The sequence below is a fragment of the Callithrix jacchus genome, chromosome 5 (assembly GCF_049354715.1).
Source record: "Callithrix jacchus isolate 240 chromosome 5, calJac240_pri, whole genome shotgun sequence".
Classification (NCBI taxonomy): Eukaryota; Metazoa; Chordata; class Mammalia; order Primates; family Cebidae; genus Callithrix; species Callithrix jacchus.
In genome coordinates this window covers 70,162,052-70,183,891 of record NC_133506.1, presented here as the reverse complement: position 1 = coordinate 70,183,891, position 21,840 = coordinate 70,162,052, and the positions used below count along the sequence as shown (strand labels likewise).

The window sequence follows — 21,840 nt, the reverse complement described above, 5'->3', positions numbered from 1 at the left end:
TCTATTTCTAAGGCCTTGAGGAATCGCCACACCGTCTTCCACAATGGTTGAACTAATTTACACTCCCACCAACAGTGTAAAAGTGTTCCTTTTTCTCCACATCCTCTCCAGCAACTGTTGTCTCCAGATTTTTTAATGATCGCCATTCTAACTGGCGTGAGATGGTATCTCAGTGTGGTTTTGATTTGAATCTCTCTGATGACCAGTGACGATGAGCATTCTTTCATATGATTGTTGGCCTCATATATGTCTTCTTTTGTAAAGTGCCTGTTCATATCCTTTTCCCAATTTTGAATGGGCTTGTTTGTTTTTTTCTTGTAAATCTGTTTGAGTTCTTTGTAAATTCTGGATATCAGCCCTTTGTCAGATGGGTAAACTGCAAAAATTTTTTCCCATTCTGTTGGTTCCCGATTCACACTAGAGACTGTTTCTTTTGCTGTGCAGAAGCTGTGGAGTTTCATTAGGTCCCATTTGTCTATTTTGGCTTTTGTTGCCAATGCTTTTGGTGTTTTGTTCACGAAGTCCTTGCCTACTCCTATGTCCTGGATGGTTTTGCCTAGATTTCCTTCTAGGGTTTTTATGGTGCCAGGTCTTATGTTTAAGTCTTTAATCCATCTGGAGTGAATTTTAGTGTAAGGTGTCAGGAAGGGGTCCAGTTTCTGCTTTCTGCACATGGCTAGCCAGTTTTCCCAACACCATTTGTTAAACATGGAATCCTTGCCCCATTGCTTGTTTTTGTCAGGTTTATCAAAGATTGTATAGTTGTATGTATGTTGTGTTGCCTCCGGTGCCTCTGTTTTGTTCCATTGGTCTATATCTCTGTTTTGGTACCAGTACCATGCTGTTTTGATTACTGTAGCCTTGTAGTATAGTTTGAAATCCGGTAGTGTGATGCCCCCCGCTGTGTTCTTTTTGCTTAGAATTGACTTGGCTATGCAGGCTCTCTTTTGGTTCCATATGAAGTTCGTGGTGGTTTTTTCCAGTTCTGTGAAGAAAGTCAATGGTATCTTGATGGGGATAGCGTTGATTCTGTAAATTACTTTGGGCAGTATAGCCATTTTCACGATATTAATTCTTCCTAACCATGAACATGAAATGTTTCTCCATCTGTTTGTGTCTTCTCTGATTCCATTGAGCAGTGTTTTGTAGTTTTCCTTGAAGACGTCCCTTACGTTCCTTGTGATTTGTATTCCAAGGTATTTTATTCTTTTTGTAGCAATTGTGAATGGCAGTTCGTTCTTGATTTGGCTTTCTTTAAGTCTGTTATTGGTGTAGACGAATGCTTGTGATTTTTGCACATTGATTTTATATCCTGAGACTTTGCTGAAGTTGCTTATCTGTTTCAGGGGTTTTTGGGCTGAGGCGATGGAGTCTTCTAGGTATACTATCATGTCGTCTGCAAATAGAGACAATTTGGCTTCCACCTTTCCTATTTGAATACCCTTTATTTCTTTTTCTTGCCTGATTGCTCTGGCTAGAAATTCCAGTACTATGTTGAATAGGAGTGGTGAAAGAGAGCATCCTTGTCTAGTGCCAGATTTCAAAGGAAATGCTTCCAGTTTTTGCCCATTCAGTATGATATTGGCTGTCGGTTTGTCATAAACAACTTTTATTACTTTGAGATACGTTCAATCGATACCGAGTTTATTGAGGGTTTTTAGCATAAAGGGCTGTTGAATTTTGTCAAATGCCTTCTCTGCATCAATTGAGATAATCATGTGGTTTTTGTTTTTGGTTCTGTTTATGTGGTGAATTACGTTGATAGACTTGCATATGTTGAACCAGCCTTGCATCCCCAGGATGAATCCTACTTGATCATGATGGATAAGTTTTTTGATTTGCTGTTGCAATCGGCTTGCCAATATTTTATTGAAGATTTTTGCATCTATGTTCATCATGGATATTGGCCTGAAGTTTTCTTTTCTTGTTGGGTCTCTGCCGGGTTTTGGTATCAGGATGATATTGGTCTCATAGAATGATTTGGGAAGGATTCCTTCTTTTTGGATTATTTGGAATAGTTTCAGAAGAAATGGTACCAGGTCCTCTTTGTAGTAGAATTCGGCTGTGAACCCATCTGGACCTGGGCTTTTTTTGTGTGGTAGGCGCTTAAATGCTGCCTCGACTTCTGACCTTGTTATTGGTCTATTCACAGTTTCAGCTTCCTCCTGGTTTAGGCTTGGGAGGACACAGGAGTCCAGGAATTTATCCATTTCTTCCAGGTTTACTAGTTTATGTGCATAGAGTTGTTTGTAACATTCTCTGATGATGGTTTGAATTTCTGTGGAATCTGGTGATTTCCCCTTTATCATTTTTTATTGCATGTATTTGGTTGTTCTCTCTTTTCTTTTTAATCAATCTGGCTAGTGGTCTGTCTATTTTGTTGATCTTTTCAAAAAACCAGCTCTTGGATTTATTGATTTTTTGGAGGGTTTTTCGTGTCTCAACCTCCTTCAGTTCAGCTCTGATCTTAGTTATTTCTTGTCTTCTGCTGGGTTTTGAGTTTTTTTGATCTTGCTCCTCTAGCTCTTTCACTTTTGATGATAGGGTGTTAATTTTGGATCTCTCCATTCTCCTCATATGGGCACTTATTGCTATATACTTTCCTCTAGAGACTGCTTTAAATGTGTTCGAGAGATTCTGGCATGTTGTGTCTTCATTCTCATTGGTTTTGAAGAACTTTTTTATTTCTGCCTTCATTTCGTTGTTTATCCAGTCAACATTTAAGAGCCAGTTGTTCAGTTTCCATGAAGCTGTGCGGTTCTGGGTTGGTTTCTGAATTCTGAGTTCTAACTTGATTGCACTATGGTCTGAGGGGCTGTTTCTTATGATTTCAGTTGTTTTGCATTTGTTAAGCAGTGCTTTACTTCCAATTATGTGGTCAATTTTTGAGTAGGTGTGATATGGTGCTGAGAAGAGTGTGTATTCTGTGGATTTGGGGTGGAGAGTTCTGTAAATGTCTATCAGGTTTGCTTGCTTCAGGTCTGAGTTCAAGCCCTGGATATCCTTGTTGATTTTCTGTCTGGTTGATCTGTCTAATATTGACAGTGGAATGTTAAAGTCTCCCACTATTATTGTTTGGGAGCCTAAGTCTCTTTGTAAGTCATTAAGAACTTGCCTTATATATCTGGGTGCTCCTGTATTGGGTCCATATATGTTTAGGATCATTAGCTCTTCTTGTTGTATCGATCCTTTTACCATTATGTAATGGCCTTCTTTGTCTCTTTTCATCTTTGTTGCTTTAAAGTCTATTCTATCAGAGATGAGAATTGCAACGCCTGCTTTCTTTTGCTCTCCATTTGCCTGGTAAATCTTCCTCCATCCCTTTATTTTGAGCCTTTGTGTATCCTTGCATGTGAGATGGGTTTCCTCGATACAGCACACTTATGGGTTTTGGCTTTTTATCCAGTTTGCCAGTCTGTGTCTTTTGATTGGTGCATTTAGTCCATTTACATTTATGGTTAATATTGTTATGTGTGAATTTGATACTGTCATTTTGGTGCTAGCTGGCTGTTTTGTTCGTTAGTTGTTGTAGATTCTTCATTATGTTGATGCTCTTTAGCATTTAGTGTGATTTTGGAATGGCTGGTACTGGTTGTTCCTTTCTATGTGTAGTGCCTCTTTCAGGAGCTCTTGTAAAGGTGGCCTGGTGGTGACAAAATCTCTGAGTACTTGCTTGTTCGCAAAGGATTTTATTTTTCCTTCACTTCTGAAGCTCATTTTTGCTGGATATGAAATTCTGGGTTGAAAGTTGTCTTCTTTAAGAATCTTGAATATTGGCCCCCACTCTCTTCTGGCTTGTAGAGTTTCTGCTGAGAGATCTGCTGTGAGTCTGATGGGCTTCCCTTGTGGGTGACCCAACCTTTCTCTTTGGCTGCCCTTAGTATTTTCTCCTTTATTTCAACCTTGTTGAATCTGACGATTATGTGCCTTGGGGTTGCTCTTCTTGTGGAATATATTTGTGGTGTTCTTTGTATTTCTTGCAATTGAGTGTTGGCCTGTCTTGCTAGGTGGGGGAAATTTTCCTGGATAATGTCCTGAAGAGTATTTTCCAGCTTCGATTCATTCTCTTCATCACAGTTTGGTATGCCTATCAAACATAGGTTATGTCTCTTCACATAGTCCCACATTTCTTGGAGACTGTTCATTCCTTTTTGCGCTTTTTTCTCTGATTTTGGTTTCTCATTTTATTTCATTGAGTTGATCTTCAACTTCTGATATTCTTTCTTCTGCTTGGTCAATTCGGCTATTGAAACTTGTGCATGCTTCGCGAATTTCTCGTATTGTGTTTTTCAGCTCCTTTAATTCATTCGTATTCCTCTCTAAGGTATCCATTCTTGTCATCATTTCCTCAAATCTTTTTTCCAGGTTCTTAGTTTCTTTGCATTGATTTAAAACATGTTATTTTAGCTCACAAAAGTTTCTCATTATCTACCTTCTGAAGTCTAATTCCGTCATTTCATTACAGTCATTCTCTATCCAGCTTTGTTCCCTTGCTGGTGAGGAGTTTTGGTCCTTTCTAGGCGGCGAGGTGTTCTGATTTCGGGTGTTTTCCTCCTTTTTGTGCTGGTTTCTTCCCGTCTTTGTGGATTTATCCACCTGTCGTCTGTGTAGTTGCTGACTTTTCGATTGGGTCTCTGAGTGGACACCCAGATTGTTGATGATGAAGTATTTCTGTTACTTGGTTTTCCTTCTAGCAGTCTAGCCCCTTCGCTGTACCACTGCTGAGGTCCACTGCAGGCCCTGCTTGTCCGGGGTGCACCTATAGCAGCTGCGGAACAGCAAGGGATGCTACCAGTTCTTTTTCTGCTATCTTTGTCCCAGAATGATGCCTGCCAAATGTCAGTCTTTTGGATATAGAGGGGTCAGGGAGCTGCTTGAGGAGACAGTCTGTACTTTATAGGAGCTCAAGTGCTGAGCTGTGAGCTCTGTTGTTCATTCAGGTCTGTTAGGCTGCTATGTTTAATTCTGTTGCAACATAATTCATAAAAAAACCCTTTTTTTCTCAGATGCTCTGTCGGGGGGGGGGTTGGGGCTTTCCTTGTGAGTGCCTGCCTCGCTGTCCTGCCCATCTAGGAGGTAGTCTAGTCACTATTTGCCTGCCGAGGCTCAGCCCTACTGGTGTGAGGTTCGCCCTGTTGCTGCAGGGTCTGCCCTTCTGCTGCGGTCTCCGCCCTATTGCCATGGGCTACATCCTGCGGCGGAGGCTTTCTGTTGTACCGGGTTGCCTCGGTAATGGCAGGCTGCATCGGCAATGGGCATGTACCTCAGTAGGGGCTGATTGCCTCGGTAATGGCGAATTCCCCTCCCCCACGGAGCTGCGCTTTAAGAAAACTTTCTCACCAGAAGTGTTTGGAATCAGCGTTTTGTTTGTTGCACTGTGCTACACCAAACGCTGTGTCCCTGGGTTTCCTGGGCTGGCTCACTGTCCAAGTCCCATTCAGTCTCAAGTTCAGCCCTCTCAGGTCTCAGTTTGCCAGTTCAACAGGGCACCTGTAACAGTGCGCTGTTGTATGGAGCGCTGTGGAGTGCATCTGCGCTCCGGTGTGGGCCACAGCTGCACCGGCTGCTGGCTAACACCAGCCAAGACCTCTGCCTGGCGTCCCGCATCTCTTTTATACCTGGGAATTTCCCCGTTCTGTGGGCAACTAAGATCCGTCTGGAAATGTGTCCCCGACTCACCCTCTCCGTGCATCCAGCGAGAGCTTCAATCCTGGGTTGTTCTCACAGCGCCATCTTGAGCCCTCCCTAAACTTTCTTTTTAAGTCCGAGACTGATTTTTTCCAATCTGGCACATGAAATCTTTGGGCTTCTTGTTTTTCTCCTACCTCATTATCCACTTATTTATTCCAGACGTTATTTGACTGACCACCTTTGTGAAATGTGATTATTATAAGTGAGGTATTTCAAGTTTACTAGGAGGCTGGGGAGACATGGATTTCAGGAGACATGAGTGGTTGAAGCCAGAGTGTGAAAACAGTGGCTCTCTCACTGAATTGTATGGCAAAGAATGATGTAGAAATACTACATATAACCTAGACTTTTTCTCACTCTCTATGGAGACAAAACCAGTTAACTAGTAAGTTTACAAAGAGCAATGACAGAGTTTCTAATAACATTGCCACTATGAAATAAAGATAAACTAAAGCTATAATGGGTTAAATGAGCAGCAGTCTTATTAGTGGAGTGGGGGATTGCTTAACTATTGTGGTTTGCACAGTGAGCTGGTTTTGTCTGTATTTAGAAAAGATGATGAAGTGGTCTCATTTCATCTTCATTCACCACAACCTCCATAAACCAGCTCTTCAGAGTTTGAACAGATTTTAAAATGTGGAGACATAATGATTACTCATAAATTCTAATTCCATTTGCTACCTAGAAGAAGCAATTACTTATGCTCAGTTTTTCTCCACTCAGTTGAACTTTAGATAGTATCCCTAGTTTTTTTTGTGGTGATGTGTGTGTATGTGCATGACACATGGGTTTTGTGGTGAATAATATTAGGTGTCAACTTCATTGGACTGTAGAGATCCAGATGGCCTATAACACATTGTTTCTGGGTATGTTTATGAGGATGTTGCCAGAGGAGATTGACATTTGAGTTGGTGGACTGGGAGGGGAAGACTCAACTTCAGTGTGGGTGGACAGCATCCAATCAGCTGCCATCATTGCTAGAACAAGCAGGTGGAGAAAGGTGGGATCACTTTGCTTTGCTAGGTCTTCTGGCTGTCTCCTTCTTCTTTCTGTGCCTGGTGCTTGCTTTTGCTCCTGCTGACCTTGGACATCAGACTCCAGACTCTTTGACCGTTGGACCTTGGGGCTTACATGAGTGGTTTCCCCCAGGCTCTCTGGCCTTCTACCACAGACCAAAGGCTGCACTGCCAGTTTTCCTGGTTTTCAGGCTTTTTGAGCAAAGGCACCACATGGTAGGGAAGACAGGGTAAAAAGCATATCCTTTTCTTGGCATACTAACAATTCTTTCCATTTTATTTCCGACATTTTTCTTTCTCTTTCATACACATCATGTACATTTATTTATATTTATACTAATCCATTTCTGTATTTATGTGTATATATCTATATAAACCTCTAAATGTCTAGTTTCCAGACACTCCAGCATTCTGGCTCAGATAGTGCACTTTTCCAATGGTCTTTATAGCCCACAGACCAGGAGATTCCCTTCAAGGGCAACTACACCAGCGCCACAGGTTTCCAGCACAAAACTGGGAGCCTGTTTTAACTGGCGGCTGGAACACCTGTGAGACAGAACCACACATTCCCCTGAAAAAAACGGGGATGAAGGCAGGGAGCCAAGTGAGCTAGTTCAGTGGGTCCCACCCCCACAAAGACCAGCAAACTGAAACTCACTGGCTTGAGATTTTCACAGCCAGCACAGCAGTTTGAGCTTGACCTGGAACAGTGGAGCTCTCTGCGGGGGAGGGGCGTCCACCATTACCAAGAAAGTTCTAACCTTGCCTGTGTATACAAAAGCACAAGGAAGTTTACACAGCAGCTGGGCAGAGCCAGCAGTAGCTCAGCAAAGCCTCTGCAGGCAGACTGTGACTAGACTTTCTCCTTGCTGGGCAAGGTATCTCTGAAAAAAAGCAGCAGCCTGTCAGGGACTTATAAATAAAGTCCCACCTTCCCAGGACAAAGTATTTGGGGAAAGGGGTGGTTGTGAGATCTGCTGCAGCTAACTTAAACATCCCTGCCCAACACCTCTGAAGGGAGCAGCACAGCTCCCAGCACAGCACTTGAGCTCTGATAAGGGTCAGACTGCCTCCTCAAGAGGCTCCCTGACCCCCGTATATCCAAAGAGATGTCTCATACAGGAGAGCACTAGCTGACATCTGGTGGGTACCCCTCTGGGATGAAGCTACCAGAGGAAGGAACAGGCAGTAATCCTTGCTGTTCTGCAGCTCCCTTGGTGACTTCCAGGCAAGCAGAGTCTGGAGTGGACCTCCAGCAGTCCTGCAGGAGAGGGACCTGACTGTTAGAAGGAAAACTATAAAACAAAAATAGCTTCGACATCAACAGAAAGGATGTCTACTCAGAGACTCCATCTGAAAGCCACCAACTTCAAAGACCAAAGGTAGATAAATCCACTAGGATGAGACAAAACCTGTGCAAAAGGCTGAAATCACCAAAAACCAGAATGCCTCTCCTCCTCCAAGGGATCACAACTTCTCACAAGCAAGGGAACACAACTGGATGGAGAATGAGTTTGATGAATTGAAAGAAGCAGGCTTCAGAAGGTGGGTAATAACAAACTTCTCTGAGCTAAAGGCGTTTTCCAACCCAATGCAAAGAAACTAAGAACCTTGAAAAAAGGTTAGATGAAATAATCACTAAAATAACCAGCTTAGAGAAGAACATAAACAACTTGATGGAGCTGAAAAGCACAGCATACACAAGTTTCAATAGCCAAATCGATCAATCAGAAGAAAGGGTATCAGAGATTGAAGGTCAATTCAATGAAATAAAGCAAGAAGGCAAGATTAGAGAAAAAGAGTGAAAAAAAATGAACAAAACCTCCAAGAAATATAGGATTATGTGAAAAGACCTAATCTACTCTTGAACGGTGTACCTGAATGTGATGGAGAGAATGAATCCAAGCTGGAAAACACTCTTCAGGATATTATCCAAGAGAACTTCCCCAACCTAGCAAGGTAGGCTAATATTCAAATCCTGGAAATACAGAGAACACTACAAAGATATGCCTCAGGAAGAGCAATGCCAAGGCACATAATCATCAGATTCACCAGGTTTGAAATGAAAGAAAGAATGCTAAGGGCAGCCAGAGAGAAAGGTTGAGTTTCCCACAAATGGAAGCCCATCAGACTCACAGTAGATCTCTCCACAGAAACCCTAAGGCTGGAAGAGAATGAGGGCAAATAGTCAACATCCTCAAGGAAAAGAACTTTCAATCCAGAATATCATATCCAGCCAAATTAAGGTTCATAAGTGAATGAGAAATAAGATCCTTTACAGACAAGCAATTGCTGAGAGATTTTCTCACCACCAGGTCTGCCTTATAAGAGTTCCTGAAGGAAGCGCTAAACATGGAAAGGAACAACCAGGACCAGCTACTGCAAAAACATACCAAATGGTAACGACAATTGACACAATAAAGAAAATGCATCAACTAACTGGCAAAACAACCGGCTAGTATCAAAATGGCAGAATAAAATTCACATATAACAATATTCACCTTAAATGTAAATGGGCTAAATGTCCCAATCAAAAGACACAGACTGGCAAATTGGATAAAAAGTCAAGACCCATCAGTGTTCTGTACTCAGGAGACCCATCTCGCATGCAAAGACACACACAGACTCAAAATAAATAAATGGAGGAAGATTTACCAAGCAAATGGAGAGCAAAAATAAAGCAAGATTTCTGATAAAATGGACTTTAAACCAATAAATCCAAGTTTCTGATAAAATGGACTTTAAACCAATAAAAGGCAAAAGAAACAAAGAGGGGCATTATATAATGGTAAAGGGATCAATGCAGCAAGAAGAGCTAATGATCCTAAATATATATGCACTAAATACAGCAGCACCCAGATACATAAAGCAAGTTTTTAATGACCTACAAAGAACTTAGACTCCAACACAATAATAGCGGGAGACTTTAACACTCTAGTGTGAATATTAGACAGATCAAAAAGACAGAACCTTTAAAGGATATCCAAGACTTGAGCTCATATCTGGACCATGGGGACGTAATAGACATCTACAGAACTATCCATCCCAAATCCACAGAAATAGACATTCTTCTCAGCACCACATCTGATGTACTCTAAAATTGACCACATAATTGGAAGTCAACTACTCCTCAGCAAATGCAAAAGTCTCTAAGATCACAGTGCAATCAAATTAGAACTCAGGATTAAGAAACTCACTCAAAACTGCACAACTAAATGGAAACTAAACAACCTGCTCACGAATAACTATGGGATAAATAATGAAACGAAGGCAGAAATAAAGATGTTCTTGGAAACCAATGAGAATGAAGACACAATGTACCAGAATCTCAGGGACACATTTAAAGCAGTGTCCAGAGAGAAATTTACAGCACTCAATGCCCACATGAGAAGTGAGGAAAGATCTAAAATCAATATCCTACTGTCATAATTAAAAGAACTAGAGGAGCAAGATCAAACAAATTAAAAACTAGCAGAAGACAAGAAATAACTAAGACCAGAGCAGAACTGAAGGAGACAGAGACACAGAAAACCTTTCAAAAAATCAATGAATCCAGGAGCTGTTTTTTTATGTAAGATTGACAAAATAAGACTGCTAGCCAGACTAATAAAAGAGAAAAGAGAGAAGAATAGAATAGATGCAATAAAAAATGATAAAGGAGAGATCATCACTGATTTCTTAGAAATACAAACTACCATCAGAGATTCCTACAAACAACTCTGTTCACATAAACCAGTAAATTTGGAAGAAATGGATAAATTCCTGGACACTTATACACTCCCAAGACTAAAGCAGGAAGAAACTGAATCCATGAATAGACCAATAACAATGTCGGAAGTTGAGGCAGCAATTAATAGCCTACCAACCAAAAAAGTTCTGGTCGAGATGGGTTGACAGCCAAATTCTACCAGTTGTACAAAGAGGAGATGGTATCATTTCTTCTGAAACTATTCCAAACAATACAAAAAGAGGGAATATTCCCTAACTCATTTTATGAGACCAACATCATCCTGTTACAGAAACCTGGCAGAGACGCAACTAAAAAAAAAATTTCAGGCCAATATTGATGATGAACATCTATGTGAAAATCTTCAATAAAACTGGAAAACTAAATGCAACAGCACATCAAATAGCTTATCCATCACGATCAAATAGGCTTCATCCCAGGGATGCAAGGTGTGTTCAACATACCCAAATCTGTAAACGTAATCCATCATATAAACAGAACCACAGACAAAAATGACATGATTATCTCAATAGATGCAGGGAAGGCCCTCGACAATATTCAACAGCTCTTTATGCTAAAAATGCTCAGTAAAGTAGGTATCAATGGAACCTATCTCAAAATAATAAAAGTTATTTATGACAAACCCAAAGCCAATATCATACTGAAAGGACAAAAAATGGAAGCATTCCTTCTGAAAACTGGCACTAGACAAGGGTGCCCTCTCTCACCACTCCTATTCAACATAGTAGTAGCCAGAACAATCAAGCAAGAAAAAGAAATAAAGGGTATTCAATTAGGAAAAGAGGAAATTGTATCTATTTGCAGAAGACATGATTGTATATTTAGAAGACCCCATTGTCTGTGCCCCAAATCTCCTTAAGCTGATGAGCAGCTTCAGCAAAATCTCAGGATACAAAATCAATGTGCAAAAATCATAAGCATTCCTGTGCACCAATAACAGACAAACAGAGAACCAAATCAAGAGCAAACTCCCTTTCACAATTGCTACAAAGGGATTAAGATACCTAAGGATACAACTAACAAGGAATATGAAGGACCTCTTCAAGGAGAACTCCAAACCACTGATCAACGAAATAAGAGAGGAGAAAAACAGATACAAAAACATTTCATAGTCATGGTTAGGAAGAGTCAATATCGTGAAAATGGCCATACCACCCAATGTAATTTAGAGATTCCATGCTAACCCCATCAAGCTACCATTGACCTTCTTCACAGAACTGGAAAAACCACCTTAAATTTAATATGAAACCAGAAAACATCCCACATAGCCAAGACAGTCCTAAGCAAACAGCACAAAGCTGGAGGCATCATGCTACATGACTTTAAACTATACTACAAGGCTACAGTAATCAAAACAGCATAGTAATGGTACCAAAAGAGAAATATAGAACAGAACAGAGGCATCATAAGTAATGCCATATATCTACAACCATCTGATCTTTGACAAACCTGACAAAAACAATCAATGGGGAAAGGATTCCCTGTTTAATAAATGGTATTGGGGAAACTGGCTAGCCATGTGCAGAAAGCAGAAACTGGACCCCTTCTTGACCCCTTCTACAAAATTAACTCCAGATGGATTAAAGACTTAAACATAAGAACTAACATCATAAAAACTCTAGAAGAAACCCTAGGCAAAACCATTCAAGACGTAGGCATAGGCAGGGACTTTATGACTAAAACACCAAAAGCAATGGCAAACAACAACCAAAATAGACAAATGTGATCTAATTAAATTTAAAAGCTACCGCATAGCAAAAGAAACAATCATTAGAGTGAACTGGCAACCAACAGAATGGGAAAAAATATTTGCAATTTACTCATCAGACAAAGGGTTAATATCGAGAATCTACAAACAACTAAAATAAATTTACAAGAAGAAAACAACCCCAACAAAAAGTGGACAAAGGATATGAAAAGACAATTTTCAAAAGAAGACATTTATGCAACCACCAAACATATGAAAATGTACTCATCATTACTGGTCATCAGAGAAATGCAAATTAAAACCACACTGAGACACCATCTCACACCAGTTAGAATGGCAATCATTAAAAAATCTGGAGACAACAGATGCTGGAGAGGATGTGGAGAAGTAGGAACACTTTTACACTGTTGGTGGGAGAGAAAGTTAGTTCAACTATTGTGGAAGATGGTGTGGCAATTCCTCAAGGATCTAGAACTAATAATACTATTTAACCCAGCAATCTTATTACTGGGTGTATACCCAAAGTATTATAAATCATTCTATTATAAAGACACATGCACAGGTATGTTCATTGTGGCACTGTGTACAATAGCAAAGACTTGGAAACAACCCAGATGCCCATCATGAATAGACTGAATAAAGAAAATGTGATACATATACACTATGAAATACTATGCAGCTATAAAAAAGGATGAGTTCATGTCCTTTGCAGGACCATGGATGAAGCTGGAAACCATCATACTGAGCAAACAGACATAAGAACAGAAAACCAAACACCTCATGTTCTCACTCACAAGTGAGTGTTGAACAATGAGAACACATGGACACAGGGAGGGGAACATCACACAGTGGGGACTGTTGGGGGAATGTAGGGGCTGGGGAGGGACAGCAGAGGGTTGGGGGATTGGGAGGGATAACATTAGGAGAAATACCTAATGTAGGTGATGGGGGGATGGAGGGAGCAAACCACCATGGCATGTGTATACCTATGTAACAATCCTGCATCATCTGCCCATGTATCCCAGAAATTAAAGTATAATAATAAAAAAATAATTGTGACCCTAACAGATTTGAGGGGATATCTCATTGTAGTTTTAATTTTCATTGCATTGCTGATTAGAGATGTTCAGCACTTTTTCATACACCTGTTGGCCATTTGTGGGGTTTTGAATTAAATATTCGATTGATAAATAGTGGAAACAGCCACCTTGGAGAACAGCAGAAAATTGTTATATTCCCGTTAGAGAGGAGTTTCAGTATGAGAGAAATATCAAAAACAAAACTCCAAAAAGGACATAGAATATCCACATATTTAACTTGGATTGTATAAATTGTATAGAATCAGCAAAATTGGCTAACGACCAGGAAACAATTAATTTTAACATAACTATAACTTTTTGAAAACGTTACAAATGAGAAATGTATCAATTCATCTAAGCTATAGGTACAAATAATTAATTCCTCTCCCAAATCATAGCTCAATTAGGAAACGCAGAGGATTCAATTGTACTTGTATTCACTCTCAGCAAAATCTCAGTACTGGTACAGTGAATTCAGTATGCCCTCTGTTTCATCCATTTCTTTGGACCCAAAGATCTCACACACCTCACATTTTCTGTTTTCTTTTTTTAAACCAGTTCTATTCTTAACATCTTTATTTTCTCAGCTGATAGTGCAGTTTTCTTCTACTCTCAGAAAAATACTACTTTATATGCATAGGCTTCTATAGATGGTGGGAAAGGATTCACCATAAATAGTTAAAGCGTGGTAAAGCACGTCCTTCCACTTATATATTAATTCTTTTGTTTCAAGGGGTTCTGGAACACTTCTCCTTATGCCAGGTTTGATATAATTTGTGTAACATTACACTGTGCCTCCTTCATGTTCCCTTATCTGGAGGTAAAAGAACCAGGAACTAGGGTGTAATTCAGCTTCCAGACTATTTTCTATATATGGATTACCTTCATACAGTGGTCTGTGATGTCCTAAGTGCACCTTGTAAGTAACTGTTTGTTTGTCAATTGACTTCATGCAAATAAATGTAAATTCCCTGGCAGCCAGGAGTACATATGTTTAATCATTAAAAATCTAGTTTTAGAAATTCTGCTATGATTATTCAGGTTTTGGGAAATGACATTTACCCTTGTTAATATGCACATATATAGACAATTACACATTATTTTTCTTAACTTTTTACTTTATAGAGAATTTTTCTTATTATCTAAGAAATTGCATATCTGAGTATAATACATATTTGTGTAAGATGCATAGAGAGATCCCCACAAAAACATACACTAACACATGGACAACTATTGTTTTATCTGGCAATGATTTAAAATATATGTTACCTAATCCACAGGCAAATGCAGAGAATATCCATGAGTTCAACCTACATATAAAGATATTATATATCTCAGGATTCTTTTATAAGATGCACTACTTCATATGATTTTGCTTAAGAGCTTATTGCTAAAACGTCAGCACATTTTTATCTCTTTTTAGTTTGCTTAGATCATTATAGGGCTGCAGGCTGCCTAGGTTGCTGAGGTCAACCCAAGGATTGGGTTGTCAGCACTTCAGTTTTCTCTGAGATCATTCAGTTCAATTTCATATTTAACCTTTGACTTCAAGCTTATCTTCCTCCAAAATGCTTTGCAGACACTTTGAAACAACACATCATTTACATATCATTGCCCCAGTACAAGCCAAAACCATAGTTATCAGGATGTAACAGCAGTGTAATTTTTACTTCAAGGACACAGGAGGATGTTCCTTTTGAGCAAATTATAAAAGAGAGTTTTCTAATGGACTCAGGGACATTTAAGACACCAGAATAAATATGATAAAATCTTTGAATAAAAAATTCTATTTTAATAAGAAGTGGAGAGTTAATAAAAAATTGAGTTGAATATCTTGATATTCATTATTACTACATTATATGAAATAACACAGTAATGATTTCATCTTTATAAAAATCAATAGTTATATTCCTTCTCTTTAAACATTAATATTTTATACTAGGTTTAATATTTTGGATGTTCACCACAGAAGACAATATTATTTGCTGATGGATAGTGAAGAAATACTTTAGCACATTAAATAACTTACTAATTGTTTCAAAGATGTCAATAATATTATAATCTGAAAATAACTTTATGCTGTTACTAACGTGTTTAGGATGCCTCTAATTTTACTTAAATATTGTAATCTGTATAAGATGTCTGATTAGAAAAAATGTTCCAATTATTCTCCTACTTATGTTGAATTGCTGAATTAAAAATAATCAATTTATGTTGGATTGAGTAGGTAAAAACATAAATGGCACCTACTGGTCCATTCCTCTACCACATTTACTCTCTCTCTCTATATATATATTCCCCCCCTGAAAAGAATATTCGGATTCTAATAGTATTTTCTACAGAAATTAGTCATCCTGGAATTTTATTAATTCATCTCTTAAAATTCTGTGGGTAATAGTTTTCTTAGAAATAACAATTTTTACTAATATTAAACAAAATGCATTAAATGATAACATTGGGTATATTTTCTCCTAAAGCTATATAGATATATTTAAATTTTAATCACTTGAATCATATAGCCGAATGACCATATTACTTCCATGACAATGTTTTGAGTTACTTCTTAATAAAAATTTTAAGTAAATTTAATTTTTTAGAATTGTTTTTGATTTACGGAATAATTGTGAAGCAAGTACAGACTGTTCTAATATATTCAATTCCCTACCTTTTTCCCCTCTCTTATTAACATCTTACATCATCATGGTATATTCATTCTAATTAATGAAGAAAAGTTAACATTTATTATTGACTAACCACATTTTATTCAGGTTTCTTTGGTTTTTACCTTTAGTCCTTTTCTGTTCCAGGATTCTCTCTAGGGTATGACATTATTTCGAGTTGTCTTGTCTCATTAGGCTCCTCTCCTCTTGATAGTTTCTCAGATTTTTCTCATTTTTGTTCACTTTGACAGTTTTGAAACAGACTGTCAGGTGCTTTGTAGAATGCCTGTCTGTTGAGAGTGGTCTGGTGCTGTATTCCTGATTAGACTGGAGTTAGGCTTGTTTACTTTTCATTGCCCTAACCATAATACTCAACCAATCCGGTACATGTTTCTCGCATTTTCTTACATATCTAACTTAGGCTTCCAGAAATTAAATAATTAAATCTGCTTTATTTCTAGTAGTCATATAATTTTACCTTAAATTTTACTTACTTGATTTGTTTTACAATGATAAAATGTTTTGTAACAATTTGGACAAGTTGAAATGAAGAAAAAATCAGTTTCATTTGGTGTGTGTCTTTCTATGAGATTATTATTACAGATTGCTCATTAAATCATAGATGAAAAAGAGAGACATATTTCATATGTTTGCATGTTTATTTCTCAAATTGAATAGTGATGCATAGAGATTATTATTTTTAATGTGTAAAGCTAAATTAAATAGCCATGGAGCATTCTATTACTACAGTGAATATCTACACACTTAGAAATAAATAAAGGAAGAAAAACATTATCCGTGTCGTTGAAGCTACCTGAAGAGCACATGTTCTTGCTCTGAGTTAGTCACTGTTTGCATTTGTTTGTTGGGTTGCATACACTTTCCTGTGCATTTATTACATGGTAGTTTTACTAAATAATCTATGCATTGTTTGCTTCTTTTACTCTGGATATAAGTCTGTCAGATGGATATACACTATTCTCAAAAAATGTTGCTTTCTAAAATCTGCATCATATTTTAATGACAAATCCTTTGCTCAACAGTCCTGTAACAGCCTCGATCAAACTGCTGATTTGTAAGGCAATGCTGATTCGCATTAAGAACTCCCCCTCAGTCTCACTGTCTCAAGACATGACTAGGCTCACATTTCTGGGAGACCCACAAAGGAAGTCAGGTATTGTAATTCATGAGATGGTAGCATACATGCCAATAATGACAAAATTATAAACAGAAGTCTGAGAATAATCAAGAGAAACAATCTTATGGGTGCCTGCTTAGGGTGAAAGGGATGTAATGTTGGATCAGGCTGAAAATATTGACAGAAAATGCTAAATAAACCAAAAAAATGGGTTCACTCTAATAACCGAGCAGCTGGCAGCAGCTATAATAATCAGTTGATTGGCTGAAATCTAAACCCAAAAGTAATCTCCATTAAAATTCAGGTACTAGAACATCCTAAGAGTACCACAGAAGGAAGTATCCTCCGGTTTGAGGATATGAGAATGCTGAAGTTGATTTATTATGTTGAATCTACTCACTTATTACTAAATAAATCCCAGAGGATACATAATATGTTCCCTTTACTCAGGCTTTGGGAAATGCATTTATAAGGCAAGAACCATCATTTTTCAATGGCTTTATAGTGGTCTACAGGCCAACACTGCAGAACAGTGGATACAGATATATACCCATTTACCAATGAAAGACTGAAGTTTTATCAATATACTATTTCAGTAGAAGTTTAAGATATTTGGTAAAGGGGTTCAAATATTAACATTAAATAATGTTAGCATGTATTCTTCTCTAATGAGATTTTTGTTGCTTTAATTTTTTAATTTGCAAATAATCACATATATTTATGGGTTGCATGGTGAGATTTCGATACATATAATGTATAGTGATTAGATCAGGGTGCATAGCATATCCATCATCCCAAACATTTATCATTTCTTTGTGTTGGGAATGTCCAATATCCTTCTCGTAGCTGTTGGATACTATGTATTATTGTTAATTATAGTCATCCTACAGACTTATGAAACACCAGAAATTTTCCCCCATCTAGCTATAATTTTATATTATTTAGAAAATCTCTCTGTATATCTGATTTGGGGAGGTAAATTTCTTTTTGTCCACCTAAAAGCTGTATCTTTTCAACCTTCAGTAAATGTTTTTACCGTGGGTTGCCCAATTGCTTCCATTAAGGTAATTTTTATTATTTATTTTAATTGTAGCACTTGGTACTTCCATTTCTATAGGATACAGTCCTTAGAGTAGAATGTTTTGGCCTGAGCTAGTCTGCCTTGTTGTTTGTTTTGTTTTTACTTTAATAGAATTTCAAGGCTATGGTGCATTTTTGTTTTGTTTTCCCAAAATGGTCGCAGCAATTCATGTTTCTACCAGTAACACAAAAGTCAGTTCTACACTGGATTATACATTTCTGCAAACAGTTTGATTGGTGTTATGTATATATATATATATGTGTGTGTGTGTGTGTGTGTATCATATATATGTATGTATAAAATATATGTGTGTGTATCTATAAAATATATGTGATATACACACACACACACATAAATACATACACACATATATATGTGTGTGTATCTATATTTTTCACTTTTGTTTTGCTTCTCCATGACTTCAAATGAATATTGCTGTTTATATGTTTATGCTCCTTTTGGAAGTTTGATAGCTGGAGAAGCAGATCATGTTATTCTCTTTTTGTTCTATTTGAGTGTTTTTAAATGAATTATAGAAACTTTCTGTATATGTCTCTTCATTTCATGCGTGCATTTTTCTTTTATTCCCCTAACTGCTCTATGGTCTAACCAATTATTGTGGTACCTTCTTTCCTTACAAAAACTTCATTTTTGTATCACCAAATGTTTTGCTTTCTATTATATAACTCAAATTATTAAAATCTTTACTATTAGAATATTCCTCTGATTTCAGTTTCATATGTATTCTGCTCGAATTTTCAACAATGGTTATTTTCTCTTAGTTTGTAGAACTATTTAATATGTTTGGAATTTTTTTTTTTTTTTTTGAGACGGAGTTTCGCTCTTGTTACCCAGGCTGGAGTGCAATGGCGCGATCTTGGCTCACCGCAACCTCCGCCTCCTGGGTTCAGGCAATTCTCCTGCCTCAGCTTCCCGAGCAGCTGGGATTACAGGCACGCACCACCGTGCCCAGCTAATTTTTTGTAATTTTAGTAGAGACGGGGTTTCACCATGTTGACCAAGATGGTCTCGATCTGTTGACCTCGTGATCCACCCGCCTCGGCCTCCCAAAGTGCTGGGATTACAGGCTTGAGCCACCGCGCCCGGCCTGGAATTTTTATTTGTCAAATTTGATTGCCTTTTCACTTACACTTCATTTTATATTCGTAAAAATTACTCAAGTTTCACTTTAAGTGCTTTATGTTTTAAGGTATATGAAAAGTTTGAGAGTGTCCACACAATACTTGCATAATGTTATTTCCTTGACAACAGCTGCTAAAATTTAATTATGTTTTAAAATTATGTACATTAACTATGTTTAGTTTGAAGATTTTGACTATAGAGCTCTGTCGTAAAATTCTTTTTTCTCTTTTTCAGTGACAGTTATGCTTTGTCTGTCAAGCACACCTGCTGCACCACTCCTGACTTCAGAGCCTGGAAGCTAAGGACACTAAACATCACTAGCGAGGACAATGGAATTTATCATATCCCCTTCCGAGACTTTGTCATTATTCATACCTTTTTCTCCATAGATAGATGTTAAGAATAATTATGTTCCATACACAATCAAACTTTTAATTATATAGGTATTTAAATAAACATATCAAGAGAAATAAAATTAAAATCACTACCTTATGTTTCCTACATATGTAGATGTGATCATATCATCTTTTCTCTTTTATGATGTGTTTTTAACTTGTGTGATATAATTTAGTATGTAACATCATATGTCAATATCAAATATAATTTTAGCATATGTATTATTATAACATTTTTGCCAAAACAGTTTGTACAGTAACTTTTATGAGGTATTTATTATGTCTTAAATGATTCTCTGGGATAAAGATGTAAATAATTGTCCATATACTTAATTATTACTTTAAGAGTAGTTCTTAGATTCTGATTCCACAATCATTTTTGAGACTTTTGATATGCGTTGTTAAATTTCTTCTACAAACAACAGTATTACAGTTGCAGCCTGTTGTGGAAAGAATTGCATGTTGTTGTCTACTTTATTTGGAACACCAGATTGGATATGTTAATAATAGCTTTTAAAATCACATGCTACTGAAAGATTGTGAACAGTAAATTCACATAAAATCAAAGTGACTTACAATTTTTTTTATTTCTTCCTATAAATATATATTTTTTATTTTTTGAATTTAACCACATTTATATTTCTTGGTACAGAGTATATGTTCTATATATTTTGAATTAATGAATATTTAACTTCTGTGATTCTGGATCTCAAAATTTTGTCTAAAAAGTAGTGACACCTTCCTTTCAAAAGAGATACTGTATTTCCTACCTGAAAATTCAATGTTTTCTTGAGTTTAAAAATCTGTATTTGAAAGACCCGCGTTTTTATACAGTTTTGCAGTTGTACATGGGAAACAGAAGATGAGATAGACTTTTCATGTCATACAGAAACAGCTCCTGATAATCCTTTTGACCTACCTGATGCTCAATTCTGCCTTCTGGATCAGCTCACTAAGTATTTCAAGGCAGCAGCCTGGTGCATCTTTCTGGTATGAGACGTTTTGAAGAAATGGCTCTACTAACCACTGCAGGTGAAGCTGGCTCTCTGCTCTCATCAGTCTCTAATGGTGGGGCTCAAGATGTAGTACAATACGCTACTCATTTATTCAAGCCACGCTGGCTTACAAAACATAAAGTAGGTCACTCCCAAGTCACATATGGTAAAGGTGGCCTTATATCAAAACTGCTGAGCTCCAAGTCTTACTTTTCAGTATCTCCAATTCACACATAGGCACACACTTTGCAGAGACTCATTTTTTTTCTTAATATGTAGCTAACAGTTCTATGAGCTATGCTGGCCATTCTGTGACCAAATAATTACTCTTCATTGTTCATCCAACTGTAGTGAGGCACTTGACTCCATCCTCTCTCACCTTTTATGGCATTATTTCTCAGGCACATTTCCCCTTAGCTTTCATTCACCTTGATCACTCTGACCCAATTCATTCAAAGAATTTCTTATTCAATAAGATTTCATTATGAAGAGATGTAGCTGTGAAACCCTTGCCCTTCTTGGCAAATCTGTACTATTGCATTCCTGAAACAGCCAAGTTCTTTGGTGAGAGTAACATGGAGGCATACATTTATGGAATTTTTTCTGTGTCATCAGCATGGCCTAATAGACAGGCTCTTGCTAAAATGAATACATTCTTGCCTTGCAAAAGAGAGTGTTCACATGGTTATTTCCAGGCCAAAGGGAGACTTTTCCAAGATAAACTGATGCTGTTATTAATGGTTAGAAAAAAAAAGCATAATGATTTTTAAATGATAAAATGTAGTATTAAAGTTTCTTCTCAATATGTTTTTTTTCTTTTAGACAATGAATTAATAAACAGAACTGCATTTTTCAAAACTAAAACATAATAGTAATAACAAAACTCTTACTGCTATTTGGCCAGAGAATTTGTGTATTTATTTGGTTAAAAAGACTAATGATTTGAATGAGAGAGAAACTCAGATAAATGTAGAAACTAGATTTTGAGACCATTTGTAGCTATAGGTAACCAAGTACTTAGTGGAAGCTTTTGTGGGCTTACGCCCATGTTTTCTTTATTTCTGTTCTTTGCCCTTCATGGGAGATGAAATTATTTCATAGTCACCCTGCCAATAAGGAGCTCATGTATTAATGTCAATGGACATTTTATTAGTGTAGATGTTATAAGCTTACATCAACACACATC

The 21,840-nt window shown here is 37.5% G+C and overlaps 1 long non-coding RNA gene across 1 annotated transcript in view; it reads left to right on the top strand.

The window, feature by feature from the left end:
* LOC144582869 (uncharacterized) overlaps positions 1–20,226 on the top strand; it is a 41,759-nt gene extending 21,533 nt beyond the window's left edge. The window contains exons 2-3 of the long non-coding RNA XR_013536389.1: positions 16,946–17,076; positions 19,499–20,226. This is a non-coding gene — a long non-coding RNA (uncharacterized LOC144582869). The remainder of the gene's footprint in view (positions 1–16,945; positions 17,077–19,498) is intronic.
* The last annotated feature ends 1,614 nt before the right edge of the window (positions 20,227–21,840 follow it).